Here is a 21,797-nt window from a genome sequence, read left to right on the forward strand (position 1 = left end):
AAGAACCCTCAGAGCTTCCTCTCTCTCCTCTCAATCTCTCTCTCTCCACATCCAAATGTTTCAAAATCTGGCTCCTTCCACCACCTCCTCCCTGGTCCAGGCACCCACTGCCATCTCTCACCTGGATTATACTGCGCCAACCTCCCGACAGCCCTCCCTGCTTCCACCCCTGCCCCTGCCATCCATTCTCAGCACAGAGTGTTCCTGTCAAAACATGTGTGAGACGCCAGCACGTCTTTGCTCAGAACCCTTCAGGGCCTTCCCATCTCCCCCCAAAAAAACCAAAGTTCTACCTCTGCCCCACCTCCAGGTCGTCCCTCCCTTCCCTCTAACCATAGTAGGCTCCTGGCTGTTCTTCAAACTCATCGGCATGCTCCTGCTCAGAGACGTGGTCCTTTCTGTGTCCCCGTGTGGGCTACTCTCCACCAGCCCTCTGCCAGCTTTCTCTCAGCTCCTTGAAGTCTTCACTCATATGTCACTGGCCCAGCCTGTCAGCCCATTTCAATTCCCACCCAACACATATCCCATCACCCTGCTCACCCTTATTTTTCTCCCAACCACTTATAATCTTCTAATATAGTTGGTGCTTATTGCTTACTTATTTTGTTTCTTGTCTGTCTTTCTCCACTAGAATGTCAACCTCACAAGGCAGGCATATTTGCCTCTTTTGTTCATGGCTGTATCCCCAGCACCTAAACTGTGCCTGCTATGTAGTAAGTGCTCAGTAGGCATTTGCTGACTTGGCCAGGAGTTCCTACTGGAGATGGGAGTGGTAGAGGCAGGCCCTTCTAAACATATACACTGAGAGTGCAGGAGGGGATGTTCCCCAGGGCAGGGCCTGCTTTGAACCACAGGGCACAGGGGCTCCCATCTTCAGGACGAGCTGCCCCCAGCCCCACCCTCCTGGGACCTCTCCCAGCCTGGCCTTCCTTGGAATTCCCTGACCCTAACCCACTGGTGCTGGGGAAGGAATTTTGGAATTTTGAGCTGCAAGACCAGGATTGTGTGACCAGGAGCAGATAAACTTCTCCCTTCTGCAAGCTGTGGTTTCCCATTGTCCTGGCAGCTTGGGCTGCTATAACACAACACCATAGATTGAGTGGCTTAAACAACACATTTCTCACAGTTCTCAAGGCTGGAAGTCTGAGATCAGAGTGAGCAGGGCTGCACTCTAGTGAGGGCTCTCTTCCCAGCTTATAGACAGCCTCCTTCTCACTGTGTCCTCAGGAGGCGAGAGGAAGCTCTGACGTCAAGATACTAGTCTTGGGGGGAGGGTATAGCTCAAGGGTAGAGCGAGTGCTTAGCACACAAGAAGTCCTAGGTTCAATCCCTAGTACCCCCATTTAAATTTTTTAATTAATTAATTAAACCTAATTACCTCCCCATTCTCTCCAAAAAAATAGAGTTTTGAAAAATAAATAAAATAAACTTATTTTTTAAATCTATTAAAAAAGACATTAATCTTATCATGAGGTCCCCACCCTTATGACTTCATCTAAACTTAAATTACCTCCCAAAATCCCCACTTTCAAATACTATCACAGTGTGCGGTAGGGCTTCAGCTTGTGAATTTGGGGGAGGCATAAACATTCAGTCCCTAACACCCAACCTGAAGACACCAATTGGAGGTGCAGGTGCTTTGTAAACACTAAAGTCCAAGCTCACGTGGAAGGCAAGAGGTGCATTCAGAGTTCATTGAGTCAGGCCGGGGCCTGTGCTGGCTCTCACCCAGGCCCTGACACCGTGGCCCATCTCTAACCCTGTTGGCCTGTCTACAGTCACCAGCCTGGGGCTCCCCACCGGCCCTTCCCAGCCCAGTAGGCTGGCCCCAGCCTCTGGCCAAGCACTCAATGATGGGGCCCACAGCCCACATGGCCCAGCACAGGTCTGGGTAGATGCTCAGAGACAGCACAGCGTTGAAGCAGATGCTTCTGTAGCCCAGGGAGGCCCATTCAGAACACAAATCCCAACCATTTGGCGTTTCCCTCTCTCTGAAACTGGGGAAGACTCCCATGGGGAGCCTTGGAGTCGCGTGGGTGGGTGCCGGGCCAGGCAGACTGCCCCCCAGTGCCTCCTCACGGGCAGCCTGAGCAGATGAGCCCCTCCAAACACGGATTCCATTTTCATACAAATGTCTGTGGTTGTGGTAAATACACGACAGGGAGGCAGAAATAGAACAGAAGAGCCAAGTCAATTCTACGGAAGATGCTTCCTGGTGTTCAGGGGGCTTCTGAGAGCCCTGTTAGCCACCTGTCAGAAATGGTGCGGGAACCAGATGGAGCTCTTTGGAGAAGTATCAAACAAGTTTGAGATAAATCTGCAAGGAGAAGGGTAACGTAATCAGGCCCGGAGCTGCTGGTGGGGTGGGCAGCGCTCTTCAGGAGAAGCAAATAATTAACCACAGTCCGCTCCACTGGCTTAGGAGGGCAGCTGCTGCCATGGGACTCGGCTCTTTCCCTGTACCCCAGTGGGTGCCAGGAATGGGAGTGCCTCACGTGGGCCCAGCACCCCAGTTCACCCCTAGGGGAGGTTCCCAGGGCTGCCGTAACCAGTGACCACACACTGGGTGGCTTAAAACAACAGAAATTCATTCTCTCGCTGCTCTGGACACTAGACGTCCAAAGTCAAGGTGCCGCAGGCTGAGCTCCCTCTGAAGGCTCCTGGGGACAATCCTTCCTTGCTTCTCCCTCACTCTGGTGGCGCCAGCACTCCTGGGCCTTCCTTGGTTCGTGGATGTGTCACTCCACCCTCTGTCTCTGTGTCACATGGACATCTCCCCTGAGTGTCTTCACACAGATACCCATCTGGATTTAGGGTCTGCCATAATCCAGTATGACTTCACCTTAAGTAATTACATCTGCAAATTGTTTACAAATAACATCACATTCTGGAGTACCAGAGGTCAGGCCGTCCACACCACTTTAGGGGTTAGGGGTGGGGTGCACAGTTCAACCTACAACACCCCCCACACACACGCTCTCACATTACGGTCTCACTCTGTTTCTTCATTGGTACCTCAGGCCTGGGCAGGAAGAACATTCTGGACAGGTGGCGCAGCAACTCTGCAGGATCCTGGGACTGGGGAGAGCCCAGAGTGTGTGTGTGGTGGTGACTGAGGACTTGCAAGTGCCCGAGGTTTGGGCCTCGGTCCTCCGGGCATCTGCGGAGGCACCATGGGTGTCCTCTCTTCCAAGGTAGCTCAGAAAGAGCCTTGGGCTCACAAAGCTTCGCTGACCACAGTGACCCCTTTTCCAAGGGGAGTGTTTCCAACAACAAGTCACTTTGGGGGCCCCCACTGGAGACCATGACATCCCTGCCCCACTGCCATTTTCAAGTCTCCTTCTCACTGCTTGGATGCGGGAGGTGGAGGTGGACAGCAGCTCTGAGCTGAATGAATGTGGAGAAAGTGTCAGGTTCAACAGTCCTGAGTTGGGGGAGTCTGAACACCCACCAGAAAGCTGGGGTGTGTGAAACACAAGTGAGAAAGTAAAGAGCAGCGGGGAAGGGGCAGGGGTGCGGGAGCCACCGCTAGACACATGGGGTCCACATTCAAGCCGGAGCCCCTCTCTGCACTGCCTGGGCTGTTTGCTTTTCTTTGTTTTGTCTTTAAGTCCAGCACTGCCACTTACTGACTCTGTGGCCTTGGGCGATTAATTGGCTCTGTCTGTGCTCAGTTCCCTCATCTGAGTTGAGGCAGGAACAGCGTCCACCTTAGAAGGTGGTGGGGAAGGTTTGAACAAGATCACACAGGTAAAGGGAAGTTTAGCTTTAACCACCCTCACTAAGTGGAAGAGAGCTCTGAAAATGGGCATTTGCCTCTAGCTTTGGACCTCTAGGTCAAGAGACCCCCCTCTACTCCAGAGCAGAGTCTTTACATGATGATACTTGACAAATCTCTTTATCAGAGACACACAAATGGTTTGATGTGCAAGGATATTTACTGCAACATTACCAATAATAGCCAAAAACTGGAAACAACCCAAATTACCTAAAATAGGGAAAGTGTTACATGATTGCAGATCTACAGAGTAGAATATCGTGCAGCTGTTAAACCAAAGGCCGAAGTAAAACCCTCTCCACAGTGAATCCTTGTCCTATAAACTGGACATACATGAGTCTAAATACACATAAGGTGACTGCAGGGAAACACGCCGAGACAGCAGTCATGCTTACCCCTGGGTGAGGTTGGTTGTCTTTGTACTTTGCCATAATTTCCAAATTTTCTAAGACAGATCACTTAGAATAAAATGAGCTTGCAGTGTTTCAATAGCATGCCGCTGACCAAGGTTGATGAGAAATAAATCTGTCAGGATTTAAGGAGGCCTCTATCCCTCCCTAGAGTCGTACAATATTCTTGGAGGTCATGCACAGAGCAGAATATTCAGGAAGACTCTAATGCCTTCCTTGGTCACCCATGATGTGACATCAAGGGTGGACCTTTGCCAGGCCCACCACCTACACATCCTCCATGAGGCCCTGCCCACCCTTAGGGAATGCCTGGGCCTGGGGCATTGTCGCTACTATTGTAAGACCTACAAACCAAACCACCAGCCCCTTCCCAGGCTGAGGAAAAGGGCCCCAAATGTTTCAGTGAGAGCAAAACACATCCATAACCAAATGAACTGTCCCTGCATCCTGTGTTTTACACACAACTCGGGAAGGTGTAATAAGGATGAGGGCCTTTGAGGACAGAGGCTCCGGTGTGTGACACTGGAAAAGGTCCATGGGAGGGCAGGTGAAATCCCAGCAGGAGCTCCAGGAAGGCTCGGAGGAAGTCTTGGGGCCTGGCGCAGGGGGCGGCAGAGCAGCAAGCCCCGGGTGAGGAGGGCTGCAGTGGCTGCTGCGGTGCAGTGCAGCTGGGAGGAGCCGACGCATCAGAGTGAGAAGGTGGAGACAAAGGTCCTGAGCAGAGGGCAGAGCCATGGAAATCTGGAGTGTGTGACCCTGAGCCATGTCTCTCCATCTTGCCCCTGGCTCCCCGAGGCCCACCTGAGCCTGGATCCAGAGTTTGGGGGTGGGAGATCAAAGGACACTCTGTGGGGCTTTCCACCTCCCAGGAGCCTGAGCCTGCCCCTACCGGGGTCAGTCTGCCCCCAGGTGGCTGGGCTCCTGGCCTTGGGACTCCTGGCCCAAGGACACCCACATATGTGCTCCCTATCAGTTCAAAAAAATGGAGCTGTTCCTCCAGGGGGAGTAAGTTTGACTTAGTCTAAACACAGCAGGGGCAGCCTCAAGAAACACCCACAGCCACGTGCCAGCCAGAGGAGAACTTTCATCTGTCTCCCGGGCCCCCTCCCAGGCCCCTCCCAAGCTCTCACTGAGCACCCTGCACATGTGACCATCTGCTCAGCCTCCTCCTGTGTCACTCCCTGTACTTTCAGCAGGAACTCTGTGGCCCAAAATTGAAGCCTAATGTTATGTGCTGCCCAACACCTGATGAAAACAGGAGGGCCTTTAACGACCTACCTGTAGCGCCCCTCCCCACTCTGCCCCCACAGATAAGGTCCCCCAGACAACAGCCCTCTCAGTCACTTCCTGCTTATCCCTGAGGAGCGGGGCTCCGCTCCCAGCTAGTCACTGAACTACTCACTCACACAAGCCAGCCACATCCTCCCAAGGGAACAGAGGCCAGCCACCTCACCCTCCTGATGCTACCAGCCCTGACCCTCACAAACCCTGGTTGTCCGCTCTGTTCCCACATACAACCCCCGTGTGGCCCTGCCGGGGGTGCTGTGTCCTCCTTCCCCAGGCTGGGCGTATATATGACCCATAAATTGCTGTCACTCTCATCTGTCCAACGTGGGGTACTGGGTGTTTGGCATCCTCAATCACCCTAGGGTGGGTAAGCGGCGATGAAAACATTCTCACGTTCTCTCGGGGTAGGGAGTATGGAGGCCTGTGGCCTGGGCACAGCCAGCGAGGGGAGACCTGCACACTCCTGCAGCCTGGGGCTCTGTCCCTGAGAAAGGCCCTCTTGGCCAGGCTGCCGGTGGCCAAAAAGTCTGGACCACTTTCATTTTTCTAGGCCTCAGAGAGATTAAAAACCAAGGCTTGCCAAGATAGAGCTATAAACCTGTGGCATGTTTTAAATGCTTACATTTAACAAGTTACTGCTTTTAACATTAAAATCTCACTTGGAATAATTCCTGAAGTTTAAATGTGAAGAAGTGGTTGTAATCGTGAGGCTTAGGCCAGAAGGCCCCCTGCCCTGGCACCAGGGCAGGCCCTGCACCCCCAGGGGTTGTGCTGGGGCCACGCATGTGCCTGACCAGGCCTGCCCCAGTGACCTTGAGGCCAGGGCATCTCCCACCCCCTTCCTTCTACTCTACCTTCCCATCCCTCTCCTCCCCTCCCTGCTTCTGCCCGATCCTCCTCCTGTCAGACCTCTGAGCCCTGTAAGCTGTGGAGACCTGTGGCCCTGGCTAGAACAACTGCTCCCGGCTAACCAAGCCTTTGCCTTGGCCCTGGGACTTGCTGGGCTGGGGCTTGCCCAGGGCTGCCAGACTTCCAGCTCTCTGGAGGAGGATCTAAATGACCGTGTGTCATCACACTGCCAGTGTGGACAGCGAAGCCTGGACTCATCATGTGAGAACTGAAGCCAATTGCGGCGTCTTCCCTGTGGCCTCATGTCTGTCTCCTGATACAACTCGGAGCCTTGAGCATCCCCTCCTGAAGCTTGGACAGCCTCCATCATGCAAGTACCCTCCCCAGGAGGCCTCGCCCCTCCACAGCCTGCCTTGTAGATATAGGGTGGTCTCCCTGCACCCTCTGGACCCCTCGGGGGCTAACACGATCGCACCGACTGTGAACCAATGTGCATCCATCATCCCTGCTGCCATCACACTCCTGCTGCCCAAAGGCCTCAGCCCAGAGCTCCCAGCAATATGTCCTCAGTACATCCCGGCCTCAGAGAGGTCTCAGCTGGCCCTTCCATCACCTTCAGCTAGACTAAGCTGCTGAGGTGACTAGATGTTTCCAAGGAGGTGGAGGGAGATCTCAGCTGTTGAAATATGGATGCTTCTGGCCATAGAGAAGGGTGGGCTCTGCTAGATATGCCTTCTTTCATTCACTGCATACTCTGCACACCTCACTGCATGCGAAGCCCTGTGCAAAGGGCTAGGGAAACAGGGAGAAACAAGCCAGACTCTGCCCTGTCCTCACAGAGACATTCCTCCCAAAGGTGGGAGACAGTCAGTCGACAGTGACACCAATGAGGGCACAATAACTATTAGAATCCGAGGTACCCAGGAAAAATACAGAGCCTTATGAGTGTGCACCAAGGGTGCAGTGGTCAGGGAAAGCTCACCTGCAGAATTTAGGCTGAGATGTGAAGGGTGGGTGAGAGGGGCTGGTTAGAGGAACAAGAAGAGGCAGGTGCTCTGGGCAAGGAGGAGAGTGCTGTGTGGAGCCAGGGCTTGGTGCTTGTGAGGTCCCAAAAACGGTCCACATTGTGGAAAGCACAGTTGGTGGGCAGGGGCGGGGTGGTGGTAAGAGCAGGCTGGAGCCAGACCCCCCAACCCCAGAATGTGGTCCACTTCCTGGAGCTGAACAGCTCAGGTAGAATCCTCCGAGCAGGGTCCCAGGCCTGACCTTGGAGACCGGCTCCTCCCCAAACTGCCCCAGCTGTGGCCTCTACTATCTCACAGTCTCCAAGAAGAATGCACTCAGGACAGAGGACCCAGAGGTGTCTCTTTGATCAGATGAGGGATGGGGGGACCGTGTAGGGCCACTAGAGGGGGCTGGAGGATGGTTTTCTCTGTGCAGCCAAAGGCTGTTCCCAGGGGCTCCTACCCCACTCCTCCAGGCCAGTCCTGGTGTTAATGATCAGAGTGTGGAGAGGTCCAAGGGTACCTGCAGCTGGGACTGCCTGCCGCACTTCAGGCCCTCTGCTCCTCCCTGCACCGCCAGCTCCACTAGTCACATCCCAGATGACACTTACTTTCATCTCTACCACTGGGTAATTAAGCTCCCAGGGGTGCTATATTTAAGATTTTGTCAACATGGCTATTTATAAAATGCTGCTTCTCAGGCATGGATCAGAAGCTCAAGGGGAGTTGTGGGGGTGGGAACGGTGCTGCTCCAGAGCTTAGGGCCTGGGCTCGGGGCTGCAGAGGCCGGTGGGAACATGTACGGTCACCACAGTGGACCCGGCCCAACAACACACCACCGCCGCCCTGGCTGCAGGGGGCAGGTGTGCATGCCGGCCCTGGCCTTCACCCACAATGCTCTCTGCCTCACGCCCCTCATCCCCCTCCCATCTTCAATTGTTCAAATCCTCCCACCTGTCAGTGTTCGGCTCGGATGCCTTCAAGCCTCCTTTGTGTCCACAGCCCCTGAAGTTCGCCTTGATGTTATCACAGCCCTGCCGCTGGCTCTGTTCCTGGTTTAAAGAAAGGCTTCTGCTCCACAGAGGCAAACAACCTGGAGCTCTGTTTTTTCTTTTTCCTCTCATCCCTGCCTCCAAACACACTCCACTGGATCTCCTTTCCTGTTGCTTGGAACCATCTCGGGCAAATCCCATAACTTTCCGGGTCACTTCTCACTGGAAGGAATGATCTCATCTTCAGGTATTAAGAAGTCCTCCCTGGCCCAATTTAAATCAAAACTTCACACAACAATGTGAATATATTAACACTGCTGAAGTGTACACTTTAAAATGGTCACGATGGTAAATTTTATGTTATGTGTATTTTATCACAATTAAAAATAAATTTTAAGAATTTTTTTTTAACCTTTACTTTCACAACCAATTTTAGCTTTTTTGTAGCCCCCAGCTCAGGCCCGTACCTCTGCTTAGGGACCAGCTGTCAGGGCCAGTCATGTCACCGCATGGTTGTATTAGAGTTCTCCAGAGAAGAAGAACCAACAGGAGGTATACATATATGACAGAGAGAGAGACTGACATAATCACTTGAGAGGGACTGGCTCAAGTGATTATGGAGGCTGGCAAGTCCAAAATCTGATGTCCCAGTTCAAAGGCCATCACGCAGGATGACTCTTCCTCAGGAGAAAGTCAGCCTTTTGTTCTAGTCAGTTCAGGAAAGAATTAGAGGAGGCCTGTCCCCTGGGGAGGGCAATTTACTCAGTCTACCAATTCAAGGTTCGTCTTATCCAAAAACACCCTCACAGAAACACCCAGAATGATGTTCAACTCAACAACTGGGCACCATCGCCCAGTCAAGTCAACACAAAAAATCAACCATCCTGGTGGTAGGGAACAACAGAGATGATAAAGGCAGGTCAGGAGGCCCGGGCTCCACTCTGCTTCTGGCCCTCACTCTCTGGGCCTCAGTTTCCATGTCTCAACAGGTGAGACAAGGCCCTGAACCCTTCTGTCAGCTGTAAAGGACTCTACAGCTGTGAGCTGTGCTGGTGGTGGTAGTGATTATGACTATTTTAGCTGCTCGGAAAGTTGCCGAGGGCCTGGGCAGGGTGCCCACATGCAGCTGGGGTGAGGGTAGGGTAAAGTAATTGCCAAGTATCTTCCTGGCATGTTGATTTCCAGACGGGATTTAGGGGCCCTGGTCATCATTATTTCAGGGCAACGTATCAAAAAAAAAGTGCCCACAGCCTCATCATAAGCACTTATTCCACAGGAAAGTTGTTTGCAAAACACAACAGACATCAATTGTTCATAGAGCTGTAAATCTTCTAAGCCTGCCTTCCCTTCCTGGGGACTAAGGCACTTGATTTGGTTGTCCAGGAGCTCAGAAGTTTCCAAATAGATAACAGAATCCCAGAGTCCATTAAGCAAGGTAATTTACAATAGTGGCAGGCCAAATTCAGGGAAATGCATTAGAGCAGCTTCCCATTTGGCTGGTAGAAAAGACATTATTCTAAGCACACACCTAATGCATGCTGTTAGGTGACAATGAGGACGTCGGTTAGCTCTCTTAACGAGTATGTTTATCCCCCTCACCACGCAGTGCATTCATTTTGAGTGAAACTTGTACCACCAGATAAGTCTCAAAGCCCTGACGTAGACACCTGGGACCTCATTTCCAACCCATTAAATAGGCAACCGACCCATTAAACTGGACATTGTAACAAGGAGAAGTGAGGCGACGGGTAGAGGGAAGCAGCTTCATGCAGAGCTCTGACTCAGACCTTAAGCTATCCTTTGTCAAAGGTGTGAAATAAAGAAGCAGTTTCAAACTTTGTACTGCAAGAAGCTTCCAGAGGTCCTGGGGAGAGACTGGGGGAAGGAATTAAACACAAAATGATATTGGTGAATTGCTCTTTTTTTTTTTTCATGTTTAAAATGACAACCAAAAGTTTGGCTCTGTTCTCTGCTGCTCTGTCCAGGTTGCCCTCTCATCACCCCTGGAGTGGACTGCATCTCCAGGTATCATCAAGACAGGAGGCTCCCACCCAGACTAAAAACATAAAATATATGCGCTATTCTGTGACCCAATAATTGAGCAACCTAGATATAGAAGAAAAACTAACCTGTAATTCAGTAGCTATTGAGCTCCTATTGTGTATCTTTGTTGCAAAGGACAGAACACCAACTTTAACTTAACAAAACAGTGAATTTATTGGTAATTGGGATTGATCATCCCAACCAGTTTAGTAGATAAACTCTTTCTTTGCCCATTGGCTCAGTGTCATGAGGAGACCAAAATAGCCAGGTCTCAGTCTCCACTTCCAACTCTACTGTGTGGTTGTGGCTTCCTGGGGAAAGCATTTCTCCCTTTGAAATCAAGACTTCAAAACAAGCTGAGCCCAGAGATACAGGGCCACGAAGGAAAAATCATCCGAGCAGGTTATCGGGGACGGTAGTGAAAGGAGCTTCTCCCACATTCACCCTCTGGATTCCCAGATCCCTATATTCTGGCTGTGGTCAAATAAGACCCAGGCTATGATGGGTAGTTCAGGTTACCTGTCTACTAAGGTCAGGAATTTACTCTACCAAGGCCCAGTAGGAAGCCCAGAGCTGTTTCTTAAATGGAGATAGTTCTTTGCATAAAAAAGGTTTTTCTTCAGAACTGTAAGGGTCTATGCCTGGATGACTAGTCTCCACAAGGCATCTTTATTTACCACAGACACTTTCTAGGTCCTAAAGCTCCGTCTCAGAGCATCTGTGATGCTGCCTGGACCTCTGGCAGTCTTCTCTTGCTCTGGGCTCTGCAAAACTGTCAGCCAATAGATTAATAAATAGGTCAGAGCAGCACACTCAAATGTTGTATACTGCTTCCAAGATCCAAAGAGGCCCCAAATCATTGTGCCTCTTTAAAGGCAAGGGTTACAAGATGCAGCAACTTTTCTTTCACTTTGGAGGGCATATCCCCGTGTTCTCCAAACCACTAGACTCCAAAAAATCTCAAAGTATTTTCTTGGAGTTAATCTCTCATCCTCTGGCTTGTATGTGTCTTTCTAAGGCTTCAAAGATACTAACTACTTCTTGCTTATCTGGTCCAATCAGCAGGCTGTTATCAAGGTAATGCATCTGTGATGTCCTTTGGAATGTTAAGACGATCAAGATCTCTCCAGTCTATAATATGGCAAATAGCAGAAGAGATGACATAACCCTGAGATGACATTAGGAAGGTGCCCTGTCAAAAGCGTGCCTCACGGGTAAAATCAAAAATATTGTCAGATCAAAAACTTGCATACAGTGTGCCAGGGGCTGTGTTGATTTGTTCCAATAAAGATACCCCAACTGGAACAGTGGCTGCAACTAGAATTACCAATTAATTTAGGTTTATGATAATCCATAGTAATTTTCCAAAGTCCCCCCACCTTCCACACAAGCCAAATAGATGAGTTAAATGGGCACGTGATAGAAATCACTACCTCTGTATCTTTCAAGACTTTTTGATGCTGATCTCTGAAATCCTCCCTCCACCCCTACCAAGGATGCAATATTGTTTTTGGCTTAATGTCCTTGTAGAAAGGGGAAATTCCATATTAGTTCTCACTCCACAGGTCAGGGACCTAATGACAATTCTGTCGATTGCTGAATGTATCTATGCCAATTATATATTTAGAGACGAGGGACGGACCGCAGAGAAGGGTCATGGGCCCCGCGTGAGATGAAGATTGTCCAAAACTCCATTTATCATTTCATCATCATTAACCTTTTCTTTGACTGGTAAACTACAGTGGCATTTTGAGTCTGCAAGATTTAGCAAAAATTAAGATTCAGTATCAAGTTCCCCCACAAAGGGCTGTATATTTCCTTAGTCTACAGTCACCCTGGTGAATGGCTATACATCCCCTTGGGGAAGGCTTGGGAGCATGTTTACAGTATACACTTGAGTGTATCTGTGGCACTGTTGCAGATTTCTTCCTCAAGAGGGCCAACAACCCCCTGCAGTCATGTGTTTTCAGGTATGTGAACTGGCCAGAGTCTGGGAAACTGAGTGAGAGAGCACGGCTCTCCAGTGCAGAGACTGAAGTCTGGCTTCTGGCCATTGGATCTAGTCTTTCCTGTTACATAGACCAAGTAGTATTTTAGTATGCTGCCCATCGACTTCCTCACCAGGAGCATTGTGATAAAGTAGCTACCAACAAAAATGTCCATGAACAAAGTATTCTGATTACCACGATGAATGCGAGAGAAGGAGAAGGATATTTGACTGTCACCATTGTCATCTGGCACTGGCTTCCTCTGGTCACAGCTGATGTTTAAAGCTGGTTTTCTCTAGACTTGACCTTCCTCTCAGGAGTTCTTCTGTGGCTTCCTTAGAGACCAACATGGTAACGTATGGTTGCATTTTCCTCTGGATGGCTGTTGATATCCTCCCTCCCTCAATCTAGGGGCATTTCAGGATCTATCTGTCTTTAGGGCTGCCTTCCCCTTCTGATCTATCTTTTTAGACCATCCCTCTGCCCCTTGTGCCCATATCTGGCCTATAAGAACATGTATGTATCAATGCCCTTGCTTTTGGCAAAAGCACAGTTGGCTCCAAATGCACCTCACACCTCTCTCTCTCCTCCCGTCCTCTCCTCTCCTTTCCTCTTCTCATCCATCCCACTCTATCTCACATTTAGACTCTGCAGGTGTCTATCAGAGGAAGCCACATTCAAACTATCCAATTAATTTTCCTATAAGTTATCTTACTGAACCCCCTCTTGTTAGACTTGCCGAGTTTGGGACTTCAGATGAAACTTAGGTAGAGAACCCATTTCAACAATTTGTCACATTTGCAGAGATGACTACACCTGCATGAATTGTCTCCAGAAGGGTACACAAGAACAGCGACCATACAGGGGACAGAAGTGGGATGGAGATTTAGTTTTCATCATTTCCTACTGTTTGAATTAATTTCTTATGCGTATGTTTTAGCAATTTGAAAAATACAAACTAACCTATCACATTTTAAATTAATTTGGGGGGGAGTTAATTAGGTTTTTATTTACTTTATTTATTTTAATGGAGATACTGGGGATTGAACCCAGGACCTCATGCATGCAAGGTGTGCACTCTACCACTGAGCTATATACCCTCCCCACTTTTAATTAACTTTTTTAAGTGACCTCCTTGCTGCAGACCTCACTGGACAGTTTTCTCAGACAGAGACATTCAGAGTCCCAACTCAGGGGCTCTGTGGTCTTGGGGAAAGTTGTCAGTGAGCCGGAAAAGCCCACTACTGGCTTGAGGAAGCCCCTATGTTTTCTAGCATCAGTAACCCATCTGCCAGACGTCTGCCCTCCCATCCTCCCTGAATTCCAGGAAGTCAATCCATCTGCCATATCAAAGTGTGACAGAACACCTTTCTCAAGCCTGAAGGATGCTGCCATTCCTCCCTGCTCCTAACACTGTGCAGGGCGGGCCGTGCTGTACTTTCCAAGACCCACGTCCCCCTCCAGATCAGATGGTGCAAGCATCTGGGGTGGGAGGGACCTGAACATGTCTCCTGCTCCTCAGCCAGCCTCCTCTGAGCCCCCTACTCAAGTTTCTGCCTCAGCGAGTTCTCCCTGGAAGTCTTTAATTCAACCTCTCTACATCTCAGATTCTACCTTATATAATTGGAACATTATAAATAGTATATAAAATACGTGTATAATATCATATGTGTATTATATATAGCACTTACATCATAAAGTTCTTGTGAAAATTAAATTGGGTAATCCATGTGAAGAACTTAGCTAGTGTTAAAGTGCTCAAAACTGCTACATATTATTATTACTACTTTAAACCGGAGTACACAAACGGCCCCAAATGATCAACCAGGTCAGAAATTAAGGAACGTGTCCTTATCATCTGCAACACGGGCAGTGAAAGGCAAATCTCTCAAATGCGCTTGCGGTGAGCAGGCACACACGCACACAGCTTCCTTGAACTCGAGCCCCTTGGCAGCAAAGGCCAGTTCGTGTGAGGTGCAGTGGTGGGGAGCAAGAGGCCTCCCACGTGGGCATGGCCTTGGACGTGCAGACATTGTGCAGTTATACTCCTTCTGATTGATCTCTCTGGCTGCCGGCAGGTGGATGGTTGGGAGGGTGGAGTTAGCGGTCTGTGATAGCTTAGCATTTTCTCTTCACAAGGGGCCTAGAGGCTAGGGGAGGAATCTGGAGAAGCTACAAAGATAACTCAGGGCTGCTTTGAACATCTGAACCAAAAGCCCTTCTGAAGCCAAGAGGAGGAGCAGCAACATCGATCTTTAAGTTCTTCAGAGCTGGAGCCTCTGACATGGGCTGTGTTGAGGGACCCAGCCTCTAAACTCCACACGGAAGTTAGTCAGAGATCTCCCAGCCTAGCTTTGCTGGGGACCAGATACAAAAATCCCTCCTAAAACAATCAGCCTTCAGCGTCCTGAGCAGGCCCTGGTGTGGTCAGAAACGTCAGTGGAGTCACCTCCAGGAAGCTCTTTCGCCTGTTCCCCAAGGCATGAGACCACTGCCAGGGCTGGGTCGACAGATTGCCCAGGGCGAGAGTCAGCTGATACCTTACCTTCTCCCCAGGGTCCTCCACAGGTGAGAGAGGTCGGAGCTGACACAACCACATCCCACCAATAGCCTCGCCCCGTCCCCTCTGGGAACGATATATAGAAACAGTTGGCTCCAGGCTATGAGGAAGATGGGACTTTTTCACAGGCTTCTGCCTGAGAAACTCTATTCAGCTTAGAGATTTGCTTACTGAAACTGAAACTGCCCCACACCAACAAATGGTCTCTCAGGGGCAGTGCCATCCACTAATGTATGAAACACCTCTGCAGATCTGTGTACCCCCAACCTCTAATTCCTACCAACTGGCTATCTGGTTTGGGAACCATCTGTGTATCCCTAAGGAAGCAAGGTGTCAAATACCTGCCACTGAATCAGTACTGTCGACTGAGGCCAAAGCCATCTTTCCAAGTTCATGTCTGCACTTTGCTTTCCATGAAGTCAGTGGACCTGGGGATTGAGCATAGAATGACTTGACAGTGGGGCTGATGGACCCCAAGTGCCCAAGGCTTGGGGGAGCAAGTGGTGATAGTTGTGCATCCTTTTACCCTCAATGCCTGTCAAAGCCTTGGACCCACTGTCAAAGCCAGATTCATTCTTCCATGATGCTCAAAAACTCTCAAGTTTCACTTTTCTGGAGAACAGAGGTAAAGGGTTCCCTTTATGGTGTAGTCACACTACCCCCTGCTGGACAGAAGGCAGCATGACAATGAGGTCAGCCGTGACCAGCATTTGTAGACATTTGCCAAGTCACTGTGGGCAAGGCACCAGCTATACAGTAAAGACACAATACATGTTAGTCATTGTTACTGTTGTAGCTTAGTTGTTGTCATTGTCGCCAGTGCTGTCAAACAGTGAGCAGCAAGGGAGGTTAGTGTGGGCTGAGAGGAGTAGGGAAGAAGGGGTCCGGGACAGGCCTCAGATAAGGGGAACTTAGAAAAGCAAAAGGGGTACCATGAGTGAGGGCAGAGCTGGGCCACATCAGGAGAGGCAGCAAGACGTGCTCTGCTTCCTGACTCTGCCTTGGGCTGTCACTTTTACCAGATAGAGAGCTTCTGCAGGTGTAAGCCCTTTGCTCAGGGCCCTTCCTCAAAGTCAGAGGGTAAGGGGCCACAGCAGCACCTCCCACCTCCCCTGCCAGCCCAGCCAAACCAGCCAGAAAGAGTACTGTGGGTGCTGCATCTCCTTAGCCCTGTTCCACTAGCAGATCCTCTGCAAACACTGCTGTTTCCCACACTGCAAACATTTGCTGAGCTGGTCCAGCTTAATTTCAGCTGTCACAGACCAAAACCTCCAGTGAGCTACCATGACCTTGCTATTTTCATTTTCATCAAGATAAGAAAATGCCACGATAAGTAATTGTCACAGTTAATAATTTAACAATGCAATAGACCTTGTAATTAAAAATAAGCAGAAGGAGGCCACAATGTGATTGTAGTAATGTTTCAAGGACCAATTATAGAAAAGCTTCCTCTCACTGTGCGGAGAGTGTGAGAAGGGAGGAATCAAACTCATTAGGGCTCAGAGCAGTTCATGCACCATGAAAACCTGGTTCTCCAAGTCTGGTCTATCAGAAAACTTTGGATACCTTTGGCCAATACTGGCTCACAGCTTCATACATTTTCCCTATTTATTGATGTATCTGTTTGTTGTTTTCATTTTTTTTTCTACTGAGTCAGAAGTAATTGTGAACTCCCCTTCTCTGTCTGTCCCTGCCACTCCTCCCCTTCGGGCACATTCCTGGAGAATCCAGAGCACCATTTCTAAGTCTTGGTCCCATTACTCCCTCGGTTAATGTTACAACCAAACAGCTTACTTCTTTTGTACAATAGAGCAGGTTATAGAACAGTGTCCTCTTTCTTGGCTAGCATTCACACCTGCTCTCCTGAGAGACAAGAGCTGGCGTTATAACTAATAACCCAGGAAAGCGGTAGCTCAACTTCTGGCGACCCCTGGTGGTAGTACTGACAAGGTTCCCTCTGCTCCTCAGGTCAGGCTCCAGCCTCCTGAGTCCGCAATCCCATTTCAACCACAAAACAGAGCATACCACGTAGTCCACCTATTTCCACCTAGAGAACCTATTCTAAGCTATCTTATCCAGACCTAATTGTTTTCTTATATTTTTAAGTCAATACATTTCTATCACAAATAATGACCGTGATAGCATAGACTTTTCCTCCCTCCAGAAAAAAAAAATGTTTCCTCAAAAATCTAAGCCTGCCCATGGAGGGGCACCACATATGTGAGGACCATTATCATGCCCGTGACAGTGGTAAAAGGGAGAAAGGGCTGTGCAGTGTGGTGGGTGGGGCAGAGGAGAGAGGACGGGGAATCCAGGACAAGGAATAGCCAAGGGCATTGTCCAGGAACACAGCCCCAGATAGTGTCTGACCCCAAAATGGAAGCTTTATCCAACAATGTGGCCAAGAAAACCTCAAAACTACACCAGCAGGCAAGAAAACTCTGCCTGCCTTCCCTTATTCTATGACTCCAGGCACCTAAGCCAGAAGACTCACAATGACCGAAGAAAGAAAGAAGTCACAGCTATATTTATGAAACTAATGAAAGGAAGCCTAGGTAGTCTCTGAAGTCATAGGACCATTAGACCCTGCAGAGACCTCCCTTCAACAGAAAGTGAATTTTCAGAGAAAATACCAAGAATTTATCTGAGGGTGGTGGACTCACTTATCCAAAGAACACAGACCCACAAATGTTCATCCTGGCCAGCAGTCTTCCGGCTCCAGAGTCAGGCTCATGGCACCTAGGATAGAAATTCCCCTGTTCTACCTACCAGAAACCCACCTACAGAGTGAGGGTCCCAGGAGGGCAAGAATGGACGGTCTGGTCCAGGAGTAACCCAGGGATGGAGTCCATGCCTACTCCTACATGTGGGCTGGTCTGCCTCAAACTCGGATATCTATTTCTTGGAGAAAGGAGGAAGAGGAGGGAAATCAGGAGTCCTCGGCCTCCAGAAAGGCTGGAGCCTGTCCACTCCTTCAGCTGTGGAAACACAGATAGGTATGGGCTTCTGAGAGGGCCTGTTCTAAGAGTGTGGGGGTGGGTAGAACACAGCCAGAGGTCTCCCTCAAAGCAGTACCCCAGCTTCCAAAATGAAATCTCTGGATCCTTTTCCAGAAAATAAGTTCAGTTTATATGCTCTTTTCTTCAAACAGAAATATGGAAAAGACACGTTCAGTGCAATTTTTTCCTTAATTTTCTTTGAAACCAAGATTTGACCCTAGGAGCCAGCTCAAGTCCTTGATGAATATTTGTCTCACCCTGTATCCCCTGGTACCCAACACAGGGCCTGGCTCAGTACAGGCAGTCATCAAATGTCTGTTGAATGAATGAGTTGTCTGTGGGCTTCTGGAGTAGGGTGTGATGCCAAGCTTCATATCCCTTTACAGGCGTAGCATGTCTCAGAGTATCTTCTCTGTTTTAATGTTTGACTTGGCTATGCCTCCTTCCTAATGGGCTGAAAGATATCCCTTGTGTGTCTGCCTCTGCTGGAACATGGTTTACAACATGGCTTTCTGCCTGCAGGCCCAAGGCTGGGAGTCTGGTCCATGTGCTAATGACTTACAGTAGCTAAGAAGCCAAACAGAACTTTGAAGATGTGCTCCCATCAACCCTCCACCAGGCCACAGGGCAAACTTAACTTCCTTGCTGCAAAAGGGCAGGCTAATAGAGGCAGAACTGAGTTTTTAATGAGAAATGAACACACTTTTTATTTGTTGGCAACAATGAGGTGAATGACTTCTAGGATCCAAGAGAATCTTGCTATCAGGGCTCATGTAGTAGGAGTCCCTTCACGTGGAGTATACTAAGGATGGGGGATGCAAGACATCACATCCATGCGCTCCCAGAGCCTAACAAGGGATTTCCCTACTGCTTAGAGAGACCTGACAAAGGCAGGGGTCGGAGAGAGTGGCTAGCTCTGCCTAACATCTGTCTCAACATCTTTGCCAACACAGTCCGTTTCATCCAGAAAGAAAGAAGGAGGACGCTGCCTCTAACTCTGACGGAGTTGCCAATACCAGTCTGGCTCTCCCACCATAAACAACTATAAAACTGGAATATTTATTTGTTTGTTTGTTTCCCAATCATGTTTCAAACAGCTGGAGTCCAAACAGAGCAGGACAGTACTACTTACTGGGCTGAAGAGGAAGAGCTCAGAGTTTAGAGCAGCTAAAGCAGCTATAATCTGAGAGGCAGGGCAGTGGAAAGACCCAGTATAGGGGTTTCTTATAAATCTGTGACTGATGGCTAGGCTACACATGTGTGGGAAGAGACCACCTGAAGCTTGCCAGACAGTAGCTCCTATTGGGTTGAAAGAAAGAGTGCTGAAGGAAATTGGTGTTACGGCCCTGCCAGAGTGAAGAAATCTTATTAACACAGGTTAACACCACATTAACAGTCCTGGCACTCAGATGAGACATCCAGAAATTACTGAGCTGAAAAGTATAATAACTAAAATTCACTAGAGGAGTTCAACAGCATATTTGGGCAGGCAGAAATATAATCAGCAAACATGAAGATTGACCACTGAAATTATTAAGCCTAAAGAGCAGAGAGGAAAAAACAAAATGAACAGTCTTAAGGGACCTGTGGTATACCACCAAGCACCCCAAAATATAGATTGTGGGAAACTTAGAAGGGGAAGAGAGAGAGAAAGGGCAGAAAGAGTATCTGAAGAAAAATGATAACCAAATCTTCCCAAATTGGACGGAAAACATAAATCTACAAATCCAAAAATCCAAGAAGCTCAATTCCAAGCAGGACAAACTTAAAGAGATCCACACTGAGGCACATTATAATCAAACTCATGAAAAATAAAGACAAAGAGAAAATCTTAAAAGCAGCAAGAGAGAAGCAACTGATCATAAAGGAGATCCCCAATAGGATTAACAATTTCTCATCTGAGACCAAGGAAGCCAGATGACAGTGGGATGTCTAAAGTGCTGAAAGGAAAAACTATCAACTAATCATCCTAAATCCAGCAAAACTGTCCTTCAAAAATGAGAGATAAATTAAGACACCCCAAGATTTTTAAAAACTGAGGGAGTTCAGTACTATCAGACCTGCCCTACAAGAATGTCAAAGGGGGTCCCCTCAGACAAATGAAAGGACACTAGACAGTACATAAAGTCACAAGAAGAAATAAAGATCTCTGGTCAGATAAATACACGGGCAAATACAAAAACAACTACTATTACATTTTTGGTTTATAACTCCACTTTCTGTTTCCCACAAGATTTAAAAGACAAACACATGGAAAATAATTACAAATCTATGCTACTGAGCACACGATGCATAAAGATGTTGTGAGTGACAACAACTTAAAGGGGGGAGGATGGAGATGTGTAAGAGCAAAGTTTTAAAATAGATTGTTATAAAATTAGGCTGTTAAATGTGATCCCCATGGATTAACAGACACACATTACTACATATAAAATAAACAACAAGGACCTACTGTAGAGCACAGGGACTTATATTCAATTTCTTGTAATAACATATAATGGCTCTCTTGCTTTCTCACCTTCCAAGACAGCCGCACTCTATGGAGTGTACATCTCTCTGAATAAATCTACTCTTACTCAGAAAACATATATGTAATGGAAAAGAATCTGAAAAGAAAAAATATATATGTATGTATATGTACAACTGAATCACTTTGCTATACACCTGAAAGTAACAACAACATTCTTGAAATGACAAAATAATAGAAATGGAGACCAGATTGGTGGTTGCCAGGGATTAAGAAGGGGTTGAGAGTGGGAGGGAAGTGGGAATGGCTATAAAAGGGCAACAAGTGGGATCTTTGTGGTGATACAAATGCTCTGTATCTTGACTGTATCAATGTTAATATCTTGGCTGTGATAGTGGACTATTTAGTACTAGTTTTACAAAATGTCATCAAGGAAAATTGGGTAAGAGATACACAGGGTCTTTATATTATTTCTTATAATTGCACATTAATCTATAATTACCTCAAAATGTAAAGTTTAATATTATACATTTAATATATTAAGTATTAAATATTATTAAAGTATCAACATACATGTAATATGTATAATATATATTAAATCCATATACATATACATATACATCTAGAAACAATACAAATGTCCATCAACAGAAGAATGAATAAACAAATGATGTCCTATTAGTTCAACGACCACTACTCAGCAATAAAAAGCAACAAACTGCTGATAATGCAAAAATATGGGTGAATCTAAAAACAAAACACAGAAGTAAAACCACCGTGTTAATCAAAAGAAGTAAGATACAATAGAATACACTTTTTATCCCACCTATATGAAGTTCCAGAACAGGTCGAACCAACCTATGGTGATAAAAATCAGAAAATGGTTACCTCTGAACGGTAGGTAAAGGAGCACCTGGAAAGAAGCACTAGGGAACTTTTCTGGGGTGATGGATATGTCATATGTGCTGTTTGGGGTGGGGTCACACAGATATAAACAATTGTCAAAACTGATTGAACAACTTAAAATCTGTGAATTTAAATGTGCAAAGTTGATCTCAATAAAACAGCTATTATTTCCTCAAAAAAACTTCTGTTCATTAAAAGACGCCATTAGGAGTGCCAAGGCAAGCCAGACACAGAACAGGAGGAACAATTTGTCACATATATAATCAACTAAGGGCTCGTATCCAAAACAGAGAACTTTCATAAAACAATAAGAAAAAGACAGACACTCCGATAGAAAAATAAGCAAGACTTGAAAAAGCACTTCACAAATCCCATAAACATATGGGAAAATGATCAATACAATTAAACAGCAAGGAACTGCAAAGTCAGACCACAATGAGCGATCCAGAAGATTACCTAAAATTAAGAACACTAACAATGCCAAGCATTAGCAAGGATATAGAGCAACAGGAAG

General features: G+C 47.7%; 1 non-coding gene across 1 annotated transcript; it reads right to left on the reverse strand.

Annotated features, from left to right (window-relative positions):
- Positions 1-13,379: 13,379 nt before the first annotated feature.
- On the reverse strand, positions 13,380-13,454 carry TRNAA-UGC (transfer RNA alanine (anticodon UGC)). Its single transcript has one exon. It is a non-coding gene; the product is annotated as a tRNA-Ala (tRNA).
- Positions 13,455-21,797: the final 8,343 nt, after the last annotated feature.

This window comes from Camelus bactrianus, chromosome 3, assembly GCF_048773025.1.
Source record: "Camelus bactrianus isolate YW-2024 breed Bactrian camel chromosome 3, ASM4877302v1, whole genome shotgun sequence".
Taxonomy (NCBI): domain Eukaryota; kingdom Metazoa; phylum Chordata; class Mammalia; order Artiodactyla; family Camelidae; genus Camelus; species Camelus bactrianus.